Below are 13,416 nucleotides of genomic sequence, written 5' to 3' on the forward strand. Positions count from 1 at the left end.
TTCATCTTTTTACTAATCTTGAGATGAAAAGCACTTTTCTATTGAGGCTGTAACCTTTCTTTGTTATCTAGACAGTTGAAATGAAATGTTCAGGGATTGTCCTGCTCACCCATGGGATCCTGCCAGCCAAATTTCAGACAGAAAATAAAGGGCCCTTGTTTTATTGGCAACAGCAGGCAGAGGAAGGCATTTGGCAAGGCAACCCAAGAAAGCAGGTAATGTGGCACAGTCAGCACAAATGACAAATTAAATAACAGGGATATACTGGGCGTGCAGCCATAGGGTGAGAACGTGGCTGTCAGACACCACCCAACCTCTCTACCTGCTCTCCTGCCACTGGCGTATGAGTTTTTCTTCCTTAGGTCTCAAATAGAAGAAACACCAGAGATGCAAGGTCAAAATCTTCAGTTTTCTTTAAAAGCTGTCATGGGGGATGGGGGAGGGAATTTGAATCAGGCCATTTCTTTTAGATGAAGGTGGAGTGAAAATTGGAGGGAGGAACATTAATAATTTGAGATATGCTGATGACACTACATTATTGGCAGAAAATAGTGAAGATTTGAAACGACTACTGCTGAAAGTAAAAAAGAGAAAGTGCCAAAGCAGGACTACAGCTGAACATCAAGAAAACAAAAGTAATGACTACAGGAGAATTACACAACTTTAAGGTTGACAATGAGGAAATTGAAATTGTTCAAGACTTTCTATTCCTTGGCTCTACCATCAACCAAAAGGGAGACTGCAGCCAAGAAATCAGAAGGAGATTGAGACTGGGAAGGGCAGCCATGAAGCTAGAAAAGATTTTGAAGTGTAAGGATGTGTCACTGGCCACCAAGACTAGATTAATTCATGCCATCGTATTCCCTATTACTGATAGGAAGAAAATAGATTCTTTGAAATGTGTTGGAGGAGAGTGTTACGGATTCCGTGGACTGCCAAAAAAACAAATCAGTGGGTTATAGATCAAATCAAGCCTGAACTGACCCTAGAAGCTAAAATGACTAAACTGAGGCTATCGTATTTTGGTCACATCATGAGATGACAAGAGTCACTGGAAAAGACAGTCATGCTAGGAAAAGTTGAGGGCAGCAGGAAAAGAGGAAGACCCAACAAGAGATGGATTGACTCAATAAAAGAAGCCACAGCCTTCAATTTGCAAGATCTGAGCAAGGCTGTCAAAGATAGGACATTTTGGAGGACTTTCATTCATAGTTCACAGTGGGTAGCCGTGTTAGTCTGTTTGCAGTAGTCAAAAAGGGCAAGAGTCCAGTAGCACCTTAAAGACTAACAAAAATATTTTCTGGTAGGGTATGATAGTAGTATGATAGTAGTATGATGGTAGTGGCTCACGAAAGCTCATAACCTACCAGAAAATATTTTTGTTAGTCTTTAAGGTGCTACTGGACTCTTGCCCTTTTTCATTCATAGGGTTGCCATGAGTCGGAAGCGACTTGACGGCACTTAACACACACACACATTTCTTGAATAGAGGCTGTACATATGTATCCATCCTGATGGGCTACTAGACACTCCTTGAGCCTAACAAACAAGTGGGTGAGTGTCTGTCCAAGAATTGACATGCAGGAGAGAAGTCTTGCGCTCTGTGCTATAGCCCCAATTCAGATTGCTCCTCACCCCTTGTGACAAGATTTTTTAAAATGAAAGATAGGCTGAAGGTCTGATCATAGATATCTAGCAGTGTGCCTTGTTGATGCACATGAGTTGATTTGATTCACTCCCCCCCCCATCCCAGAAGCAACAGAGGTCAGGCATAGTCTCTATTTTAGTAGCCATTGATAGACCTATCCTCCACAAATCTGTCTAATCCCCTTTTAAGGCCATTTGTGCTGGTGGCCACCACTAGGTCCACCAGCAGTGAATTCCATAATTTGCTCATTGAGTAAAGAAGTACCTTCTTTAGTCCATCCTGAAACTTGCCCATCAACTCCATTGGGTGTCCTTGCGGTTACTGTGGCATGGATCCGCAGCAGCTGCGGCAAGGTAGAGGGGGGGCAGTTTCTCAGTCAAGTGAAGATGAAAGAAAACATTCTTAACTGCTATGCTATATAGAACCCCACAATATAAATTCCACACTAATGATTCCAGATTGCCAACAGCAACCTTCTGAACATGGTCAATAAGAAATTAATTAAACCACACTAACGCCATTCCTCTAATCCCAGCTCCAGTTTCCAAATATTTTAACAAAATTGCACCATCACACATGTCAAAAGTTGCTAATAAATCCACTAACAAAAGTAAGGGCACACAACCCTAGCTATACATTAACGGAGCTAGTCATTAGGATTGTCTCCATCCTATATCCAGGCTTGAAGCCAGATTGAAAAGGGTCAAGACTTGGCTCCATTGTGTAAATTTGTGTATATACGTTTTGGCTAACCCCTGGCAATTAGATGTAAGGATGCATCGTGTGCAGAAACTTGATGAAGAGAAGTTTTTCTCCACCTCCCAAAATACTAGAATTTGGGGACACCCAATGAAGACCCAATGTAGATTCAGGACATGCAACATAAAGTACTTGCTCACACAACTCATAATTAACAGCTCATATGATGTTGTGAGGCCAGTAGGTGAGATAGCTTGACAACAGTCAAAATCATGGAGGACAGGTTCATTAGTAGCCATGACGGCTACATGTAACCTCCACTTTCAGAGGCAGTATACCTTTTAATGCATTAGTGTGAAGCAATGATAACTTTGGCCTCTGTGCGCTAGAGTATCTAGTTAGCCACTCCAGGAAACAGGATGCCAGATGAGGTGACCATTGGTCTGATCCAGCAGGGTTAGTCTTATATTCTCATGTAGGGTTGCCAGGTCCCTCTTTGCAACCAGCGGGAGATTTTGGGGGCTGAGCCTGAAGAGGGCAAGGTTTGGGGACTTCAATGCCATAGAGTTCAATTGCCAAAGCGGCCATTTTTCTCCAGCAGAATTAGGAGCAGATCTCCCGCTACTACCTGGCAGTTGGCAACCCTATTCTCATGAAGCATCCCTCCTATTGTGTATAGATGGTTTCCCCCGAATAGATCCCAGTACATGATCTTCCTGAAGCTGTAGTGTACATGATGCTTTACATTATCCAAACAGTGCATTCTGTATTGGAAACGTAAGCATAATGTGCACAAAAATTGCTGGGCTGCTGCACTCCTTTGCTGGCAGCTCGCTCGCCCATTCTTGCACCAGCCCCACATCTGTCCCTGTTTTCATCCGTCAGAGAAACCGTTTGGGCCTGGTTATGCTCAGGCCGGGACCCCCGTACCTTGCACACCCGAGCTTGAACACCCACCCCGCCCCACCTGCTGCAAAAACAAACCGCATGCGCCGAACGGCCACCAGAGGGGGTTGTCGCCGGCGAGAGAAACCTCCTCCCTCAAGGGGCAGGGAAGGGGGCGGGCTTGGGCCGTCGTCGGGGCGATATGCGAAGACCGCAATCACGCTAAGCGTTGGCCAATGGCGCTGGAGTGCGTGGTGACGTGAGGGAAAGCACGCGTTGCGTCCCGGGGAGGGAGCTTGTGGCTGCTGCTGCTGGGGCCGGGGTGGCGGTTTGTCAACGTTAAAAGTTCTGCGGCGAGTGCGGCGGGGGAGTGTCGCGCGCTCCGTCGACAGCAGGTGAGGCGCGGGGCGCGCGCTGCCAGGGGCGTTGCCAGGGGCGACCCCGCTTGCGAGGAGGTTGAGGCGGGGATGCGCCGTCCCTCTTCCCGGGGCTGGGGGGCTCCTGACGGGAAGGGCTGCCCGGGGTCAGGGAGAGGCCGTGCGTGGGCAAAAAGCCAGCCGTATCGGAAGACCCCCAGACGGCAGCTGCTGTCAACGAAGGGTTATGGGAGAAGAAGGTGGCGGGTCAGAGAGAGGCGTCCTTCCCATCCTTGATTCTGACACCTTCTAGCACCTTCACAGAGATGCTCCATTTGTTCCCATAGAAAGTTTGTGCTTTCCTTTCCTTTATCTTTCCTTTATCTCTTAGAAGCCCCTTGATCTTGAGCAGCATAGTTTTGACTCTAATGTTTGGAGGATATAAGGACTGAGATAAATTTTTGCCGCTGCCAATGTAGCCTTGGGACCCAGTCACTTAATAAAAAAGGCATTATATCCGACTTCCCTTATAAAGCAGTGGTTCCCAACCTTTTTTTGACCAGGGACCACTAGGACTTTTTTTTCGGTGCAGGGACCCCAAGGTTCAAAATAAAAATTCTGAGAATTTGAAAATAAACTTTAATCATAACTGTTAGTTAAACATTAAACTTAGAATAATATGTGAATGTATATTTTTATAATAGAGAACTTTTAATTGAAAATATTAATTTATTATGGGTTTATAACTTTGTTTTACGGACCTTAATTTAGTTCTCGCGGGCCCCTGGGGGTCCACGGACCCCTGGTTGGGAACCAGTGTTATAAAGAGTCAAAGCGACTTACAACGCAAAGAGGAAATGTTTGTTGTCAACTACTAAGCTGTGAAGCTCTTCCTGTCTTGCTGTTGGTGGCTCTGGTAGTAGGGACATTTCCTTATAGTCTGAGTGTCTCCAGTTTTCAGTCTGATTTCAATCTTGCCGGTCTCATTAGTGGTACTCACTGAATTTTGGATTGCTTTTGGTGTTACCCTGAGTATAGAGTGTACGACAAAGCCAAATAAATGGGGGGGGGGATCCACTGAGGATAGAAGCACTTCTTGGAGGATATGCATAATACATTTTAAAATGTGAAGCCATTAGTGCTTGCAAATTATGGGATTTGTAAGATGTTTTTAAAGCAAATATTCTATATATGACAGGATTTGATTGTTTTTCCATCCAAGTGTGCTTCTTTTGTAAGAGTTGCTAACAATAGCTGGTTCCTGGAGTTGAAATTGGTCAGGGTGTGGGTTGCTTGACAACTTTCTAGTGACTTTCTGTGATTGAGGGTGTTGTCCTAGTGTTGGATTAAGGATTATGTGGGAATAGCTGGTGTTGCTCTAGTGGCGGGGTTGGGGTGGCTTCCTTGACTCTGTGAAATGCTTCTTTTTGACACTCCACAGTCACTGGAACATTTCGAATAGGACATATGTATTCTCTTTCATAAATGTCCCAGGGGAAGTATTGTGTTACGAAGATGTCACGGGCACCTGTAAAAGGCTGTTTATTCCCTGCGTCTATTTTCCCAGTGTAATGGATGTCTGTATTATCTGAAAAATTGCTCTGCTCATTGAAAAACCAGAGCTGATTTGTATTGTTTTTTGGGGGGGAGGGTCTGTTCAGTCTATGCCAGCTTCTTTTTGACTGTTTGTGCTACACGAGCACCTGCTTTATTATTATTTATTTTACCGGATTCATATCAGGTTGTAATCTTTATGTTCTGGGTACATCATAGTAGTTCCCAAGGAGCTTAAAGTCTAACAGTGCAATATGAAGAACACTTTTCTGAAAGTACGTTAAGCCCCATTAACTAGACTTCAATTAGGATTCTGAGTAGACCCCCTTAGAATCGCAATGTAATTAATTTTATTGAACAACACTTTTCTGAAAGTACATAAGCCCCATTAACTAGACTTCAATTAGGATTCTGAGTAGACCGCCTTAGAATTGCAATGTAGTTAATTTTATTGAACAATGAGACCAAAGCAGTTAATACCACATGGAGGGGGAAATAAATGAATAAGTAGTTTAATTCTGTCCGATTGAATTGTATTTGTCCTAATAGTTCCCAGTTCTTCTAACACATAGTTTTGTATAGTACCCTGGGGACCCAGATCTGGTGGGAAGGTGGCATTAATATGTTTTAAAGAAATAGTAGTTATAGTTTAGAAATAGTTTTATTTCGATACAATATCACCTCTGAATAAAAATCAAAAATCTTCTACGGGGAAAGGTTTTCAATTAGCCGTTTATGAATCCCACTAGACCAGAGGCAAAAATTGGCTACTTCAGTGGTTAAAGAAATAGTGGCTCTCATCACTTTTGCCCAGGTTTCAGAAGTCTTCAGAAATATTGTTTACAGTCAGATGTTTGTGCTTTAGCGTGAATGTAAGTTTGAAAAATGATCCTTTGATCCAAACTGAGAGTGCTTGGAGATTCTCCGTGGGGAGAATTAATCTGGACAATTTTATTTGCTCTATTTGATTATTTATAGAACCAGTTCCCTTGTGAGGAGAGAAAACTGAAGACTCACCATGCAATCCTGAAGGTGGCCCAAAGTGCCATAGGAGCCGGCATAACCCCGTGCTGGTATCTGTGCCATTTGTGCCATGATAAAGTGGCATGGACGCTGGTGGGGGGGCACTTATGCTAGTGCCGGGGAGTGATGCAGCAGCGCGGGCCTCAGCCACCAGCGCTGCTGCGCAGGTAGCAAAAACCCAGAAGTGAGGGCTTGTGCCGGCATGGGGGGGGGGTTTCCCCAGGACGTTTGCAGGGGCTGAACTGACATTAATTTCCAAGCCCCTTTTGGCCCAGGAATGCCCCTCTACACTGCAGCATTGCTACGCCAGTAAAATACCTGCTGTAGCCCCATGAAACTCCTTGGTTGTCATTTAAACGTTTGTTTTTCGAAAGTCCTGCAGTGCTGCTCCCAGCTGCCGCCTATTTACCCCCCTTCAGGAACGGGCTGCCTGTGTTTGGGTGATATCTATTTAGTTAAAAGCCCTGTCCTGGATGGCCCAGGCTAGCCCGATCTTGCAAGCTAAGCAAGGTCAGCCTTGGTTAGTATTTGGATGTGAGACCACCAAGTAATAGCAGAGTTGCTATGTAGAAGAAAGAAATGATTAACATCTCTGTTAGTCTCTTGCCTTGAAAACCCTGCAAGGTCATCATAAGTCAGCTGCAACTTGACCCCACTTATACACACACACAGTTACTTACAAATATACATATTGAGTGGGCCAAGGGATTATTAAGCAGTGTTCATCCTGATGCATCCCTAAAGCAAGAAAACAGCCTCAGTACTATTTCTTGTTAGCCAGCTGCAAAAACTCTAAAATCTCTAAAGGAGAGCCCATCACCTACCGAGGAAGCCTGTTCCATTGAGGAACCGTTCTGCCTGTCAGGAAGTTCTTCCTAATGTTTAGCCAAAAACTCTTTTGATTTAATTTCAACCTGATGGTTCTGGTCCGACCTTCTGGGGCAACAGAAAACAATTCTGCACCATCCTCTATATGTCAGCCCTTCAAGTACAAGATGGTTATCATATCACCTCTCATTTGTGTCCTCTCCAGGCTAAATATACCCAGCTCCTTCAACCTTTCCTCATATGATTTGGTCTCCAGACTCTTACCATCTACGTTGCCTTCCTCTGGACACATTCCAGCTTGTCTACATCCTTCTTAAATTGTGGTGCCCAATAGGGCTGTTGATTCGGTTCGGTCCGAACTGAAAAACAGCCGAATTTCCCGCAATTCGGCGGTTTTTCAGTTTGGACGAACTGAACTCAAAAAGGGGGGGAAACCGGGGAGCCGAATTCGCCGAGTTCGGGGTGTTCCCGAATAAATTCGGCGAATTCTGCCCCTTTAAACAGATCTGCGCCTTCCAGCTGGAAGGCGCAGATCTGTTTCCCCCCGCCGCGCCTCCAGGGAGCTTCCCTGGAACTGCGCCGCGGGCCCTTTAAACAGATCTGTGCCTCCCAGCCGGGAGGCGCATATCTGTTCCCCCCCCCCGCGCGCGCCTCCAGGGAGCTTCCCTGGAGGCGCGCGGCGGGCCCTTTAAACAGATATGTGCCTCCCCCCAGCCCTGCCGGGACTCCCTGCCGGGACTGCGCAGACAGCGCAGAGGGTCTTGCCAGCCCCCCGCCAGCCCTGCTGGGACTCCAGCTGGGAGGTGCAGATCTGTTTAAAGGGCCCCCCGCGCGCTTTCAGGGAATCCCCCTGAAGGCGCGTGGGGGGCCGAATTTTCCCCCAAACTCCGGATCCCCCCGAATTTCCGGGGATCCGAAGCGGGGGAGTTTGGACTTTGGCACGGCCCGAATAAAAACGGGCCGAATTTTGCCGAAGACGAACTATACCGATTTTTTTTCCCAACAGCCCTAGTGCCCAAAACTGAACAATAAAGTGAACAAAACTGAACATTAAGTGAGTGCCTTTAGCTATCAGGCTATGCAAAAGCCTGAAGAGATGATCATCTCTTAATTCTGTTTGATCCTGCTCAGCACCTAATTTTTAACAGGAATTGTGTTTTGAATTGAGCGAGGACTGAATGCCCAATAATGTTGCCCATGAGTTGGCTCACAAAAATGTGAGTCAATGGGAAGAGCCAAAGAGCTCTTTTTCTTGCTCCACAACATGATCTGAAATAGACGTTCTGGTTTTCCCTTTTATTATGTTATCTCAGCCTCTCACTTTTCTATGTACCAAGCAAATAGTAATGAACACTGAAATGTGTAACAGCAGATTTCTGATAGACTCTCTGGTGCTGTTTACAGTTGGTGGGATGCAAGGGCCCTACTCGTACAAGAGGAAGAGGTTCAGTGGAATAGCTCCTTCTTACAGGTCCTAGTTATAACGGCATGTCATAGAGTCATATCCAGTTTTAAAAGGGACTACAAAAGGTCATCTAGTTGAACTTCCTGCTCAGTGCAGGAAAATGCCATTACCATATCCCTGACACCCAATGAAAGAAAGTCCACTGGTTCCTGAGGCAGTCGGTACCAGTGTTCCAACTTACTGTTAGGAGACTTCTCCTAATATTTAGCCAAATTTTACTTCCTTTTAGTTTCCACAAGTTCTAGTCCTGCCATCTGGAGCAGGACAGGATATGTCTGCTACATCATCTACAGCAGAGAAAGAAGACTGAAAATAATTAACTTTGTAAGGTCTGTTTAGTCTTGATTTCTGCTGGTGATACCAGAGTGATTTTTGTTTTGAAATTGTTCTGAAAGTCTGTAAGATCCCACCTAAACTTCTTGTTAACCTTAGGACAGTTGCTAAATCATGGTCCCTTCACTCTGGATCTGGTCTTTGAACATACATCTATGATGGGAGAGGATCCATGCATGTTATTTTCTCAGTCTCCATTGTCTGATTTAAGAGAATAACAAATGCCCAGTTTGGGCATTAGCCAATGTCTTGGGAAATGTACATTGATCAATCTGTGCTATCACCATTCTTTTGTATGGTTTTAGACAAGGTGTTTAGTCATCCATATGCACTTCTGTGCTTTTCAGAATTCTGTAAGAATTAAAACAGAACCTTAAAGTTCATATTAGAGGGGAACTTCTGTACCTTATGCCTTAAATGTTTCCATTCTTGTCTAAGAGATGATGCTTTTGATTTGAAGTTTTCATTCTTTTTCTTGAAGCAATCGAGGAACATCTGGGAGATGGTCAGAGGTTGTCAAAGGACTCTGAGCAGGCCACACAATGTTGTGGTTGTGATAGCATTTAGCTGAAAACGGAGCAAAATGATTCAATAACGTAATCATGCTTTTCACTCCTAAATCTCTACTGGTTGGGAGACTAAACTCAGGCTGTAACTTCTGTGCCCTTGACAATAACAGCAGTTGCTTTTCCACTAGTAAATGATATGAGTGATGGATTCCTTCAGCACCACTCTGTAGCGATGGACAGTCATGTCTAACAAAGGATTTTACTTTCTAATGCAAGTTTAGGCTGCATGTCACTTCAGCTTTTTTGTGTCTCTGACCAGGGCAGATTAAGGTCTGTGTCTAGAAAAGTCTTAATTTAGCACTGAATTAGTGTACTGTAGTGCTGTCTTCTGCTGGGCAGAGACCTGTGTGATGCTTTGTTTTGAAGCAGGGTGAACTTGAGATACTTGACTCCTGCAAATATCATGAGGTGCTGAATATTGAATTCAGTACAATGGAAGCTTTGATGTTTTTTTATTCATCTGTAACAATGTAACATATCCAAAGATCCTTCAAAATTAACCATTTAATAGCTTTCCCTCTGATACTGAATAACAAAGCGGCCAGTATGTATAAACAATGAAAACTTCTGTTCTCACAGAAGTTTTGATTTTTTATACGTACTGGCTGCTTTGTTATTCTCCTGAAAGTGAAAGGGCTTATATGTCTGTAGCCTATGGTACAATCTAATAATATTGGGTAGGGTAAGGGTTCAAATCTTCAAGACTCACTAACGATTCCTGCATCTGTGTTATTCCCAGTATTAATTAGTAGTCAAATATTTTTTTAAAAAAATCGTTTTCAGACTCATATTGCACTAATGAAATAGAAAAAGGTTATTACTAGAGCTGTCAGACGGTTAAACGATTTAGTTAAGCTTGTAAATAACCATTCTTCTCTTTGTCTGTGGTAAGTAATAATTACCTCTAGGTCACTAACTAGCAAAGTTCATGTGAAATTGAGTGAGTTGATTATTTCTTGCTTTTAATAGTTCACATATATGTGTGAAGGTAAGAGGCAAATAATATTTTTGTGGGTTAGTAACTTTTTGAATTTTGAATTAAGGACAATTACTTCTTAAAAACCTCAGTCAATGAACTTTTTTATGGTTCCAAAAGGGCAACCTTTCTTGTGTGAAATAACTTAAAATGCAATAAAAGCAACCATGTGTTAAGACCAGGCTTAGTAATGCATTTCATCATATTTGGAAATGTGTTACATTTCAAATTATTAGAATACACTACCTGCATACAAAGTGTTCTGAAAGCAATGAAGGCCCACCACTAAAGCAGTGTTGGTTTTTGTCTGCACGTCATCTTCATAGTTACCTGTGGCTCTTATTCTTACAGAAAAGCTTTTATTTGCTAAATATTGGCTGGTTTTCAATGTAGTTTACAAGGCATCATCTTTAAATTTATTTTCCTTCAAATTTCATTTTGAGACACAGGATACTCTATAGCCTGTATAACAGCAAGACATTCTAGTATCTAAAAGCAGATGAGAGAGTTCTTTTTATTTGAGTTCAGTTGTAGATGTAGATACGTATATGACAGAGATGTTCAGGAAACTTTAAAAACTCATACCACATGGAGCAATCCTGGGAACCATAGTGGCTGGGGGTGGTGCAGCTGCAGCGTGGCCACGGCACCTCAACAGAGGCTTCCTGGCCCCCACGGGTGTGTGTGAAAAAGACCTTAAAATGGAGGGAAAGGCGCAGCAACGCCGTTGCATTAGGGGGCGTTCCCAGCATGAACGGGGTTAGGAGGCTGCCTAATGGCAGCTCTGCCCCCCAGAACTCCCCGGGAACATCTCCTGGGATGCTGGCGCAGGGACTTGCACCGGGAGATTGTTGGTGGGAGGCTGCACTGGCATCCGAGGACCACGTTGCTGCTGTGGTCCAGGGGAGCCAACATAAGTCCGTGCCAGTTTGCACAATGTAAGTGGAATGGATGCCTGCGTAGGGGTCACACCGGCTCCTAAGGGAGCCCTTCAGGATTGCAAAGTCAGGGTAGTTCCACAAATTACACATAGTATGTACATGTCGAAAAACATATGCATGTGGGACTGGAATGTTCTCAGTTATGTGAGAGGTAGGATTGGCTGTGGCTCCTTCCTATTTGTGTATGTGGTGGTAAGCATATTTGCTGCTATGTAATATAAGTGGCCCTCAGGCTACCACCCTTACTACTGTGCCATATACTTATTAATTCAACAGACTGATTCTTTCAATAGTGTATATAAATGGACTAACAGCTAGAGGAATAATGCAGATCTTTATTTGCTTATCTTAAGCTAGAAATGAACTCTGTGATCTAAGGAAACCATGGAGTGTTTGAGGTTGCAGGTAGATGCATTGGTCCCAAAGCAAAATCTCGGAAGCCATGTACAGCCCATTCCTGAGGGGGGAGCGAAACCTCTTAGGAGGCAGCCTGACCCCGCCGCCGGTGTAAGTGCATGATTACACGCACTTACGCCGGCGGGGAGGGTGGCTCCACCAAGGCCCAAGCACTGTGGAGCCACGCCTCTCCCCTTCGCCGGCACGGCCTCTCTGTGGCGCCGGCAACAGCATAGAGAGGCCGCGCCGGCACAGGGGGGCGTTCCGGGGGCGGGGCGGGGGAGGAGCTGCCGGTTAGGTGGCTTCCTACCCCCTTTCAGCCACTTGCTCTGGCGGCCGGAACGGCTTTGCTGCGCTTGCTATTTTGCAGGCACCGCCTCGCTGTTTTCAATGGGGTGAAAAGCCCCAGTTAAACAAAAAAAGCCATGAAATGGCTTTTTTTTTTTATTTAATGGCATAGGGGAAACGGCTTGGGAAGAGGCGCGGCTGCACCTCTTCCCCGCCATTCCCCTACACCGTCAGCTCAGGAATGGGCTGGTAAAGTCTTTTATTATGACCAATCAAAATACACAAAATAGTCTTTAGAGAGGTACTGTCTAAGATCCATGGTACTCAGTTTCTAATTTAGAGCTAAATGTGTAATGAGGAACCTTTTAACTCTGTTCATGTATTAGGACCGCTAATAACATAATTTTTAAACTGAAAAAAGCTATTAACCCTATCAGTGGTAGTATGTGTAAATATCCATAAGATCTTCTTCATTATACAAATGGAACACTGTGATGCCATATTTGTTGCAGTTTTTCTATGCATGGAAGAGGAAATGTGCACAGCTGTCGTGCAGTTTTCTTCCACTTGAGCCTTCCCTCAGGTTACCTGACATGGTAACCACGTGGTGGCTTTCACCAAGGGGTGAAAGGAGACAGCTGCTCCAAAGAGGTAACCTTGCCTGTTGAAAGAACATGTTGATGAAATTTTTAAAACACTGTATGGTGACAATCTAAACAATGCGTGCAGAAACCCATCTTTCTTATAGAGCAACCCTGTGTGCAGTTACTCAGAAGATCCTGTGTAGTGCAGTGGTCAGAATATCAGAATAAGATTTAGGATCAGATTCGAATCCCCATTCTGCCATGGAAACTCGCTGGGTGCCTAGGACTGGCCATTCTCTCTCAGCCTGACCTAGCTCACATAGTTGTGAGGATAAAATGGAGGGAGTTGCTTTGGGTTCCCATTGGGGAGAAAAATATGGTAAAATAAGTGGGGGAAGAAGAAGAAGAGTTTGTTTTTATATGCCGACTTTCTCTACCACTTAAGGAAGAATCAAACCGGCTTACAATCACCTTCCCTTCCCCTCCCCACAACAGATACCCTGTGAGGTAGGTGGGGCTGAGAGCGCGTGACTGGCCCAAGGTCACCCAGCTGGCTTCATGTGTAGGAGTGGGGAAACAAATCCAGTTCACCAGATTAGTGTCCGCCACTCATGTGGAGGAGTGGGGAATCAAACCCAGTTCTCCAGATCAGACTCCACCACTCCAAACCTGCTCTTCTGCTCTTTATACTTATGTAAATGATGAGCCTGTGAGATAAGTGCCCTGTGTTTTTGGACAGACAATGACACAAATATGCCATTTGTCCCTGTGAAACGTATACTGTAGTGATTGTTTCTGAGGGTCTACACTCATCTCCTATTCTGCTCTCTGCAATTTAGAAAAACGTTGAGAATCCTAGAGGGAGATTTAA

The 13,416-nt window shown here is 44.5% G+C and overlaps 1 protein-coding gene across 2 annotated transcripts in view; it reads left to right on the forward strand.

The window, feature by feature from the left end:
• The first annotated feature begins 3,577 nt into the window (after nucleotides 1–3,577).
• PPARD (peroxisome proliferator activated receptor delta) overlaps nucleotides 3,578–13,416 on the forward strand; it is a 58,597-nt gene continuing 48,758 nt past the window's right edge. For both annotated transcript variants that reach the window (XM_056844571.1, XM_056844572.1), the window contains exon 1: nucleotides 3,578–3,627. The gene's annotated coding sequence lies outside the window, so the exon portion shown is untranslated. The remainder of the gene's footprint in view (nucleotides 3,628–13,416) is intronic.

Source organism: Euleptes europaea, chromosome 2 (assembly GCF_029931775.1).
Source record: "Euleptes europaea isolate rEulEur1 chromosome 2, rEulEur1.hap1, whole genome shotgun sequence".
Lineage (NCBI taxonomy): Eukaryota > Metazoa > Chordata > Lepidosauria > Squamata > Sphaerodactylidae > Euleptes > Euleptes europaea.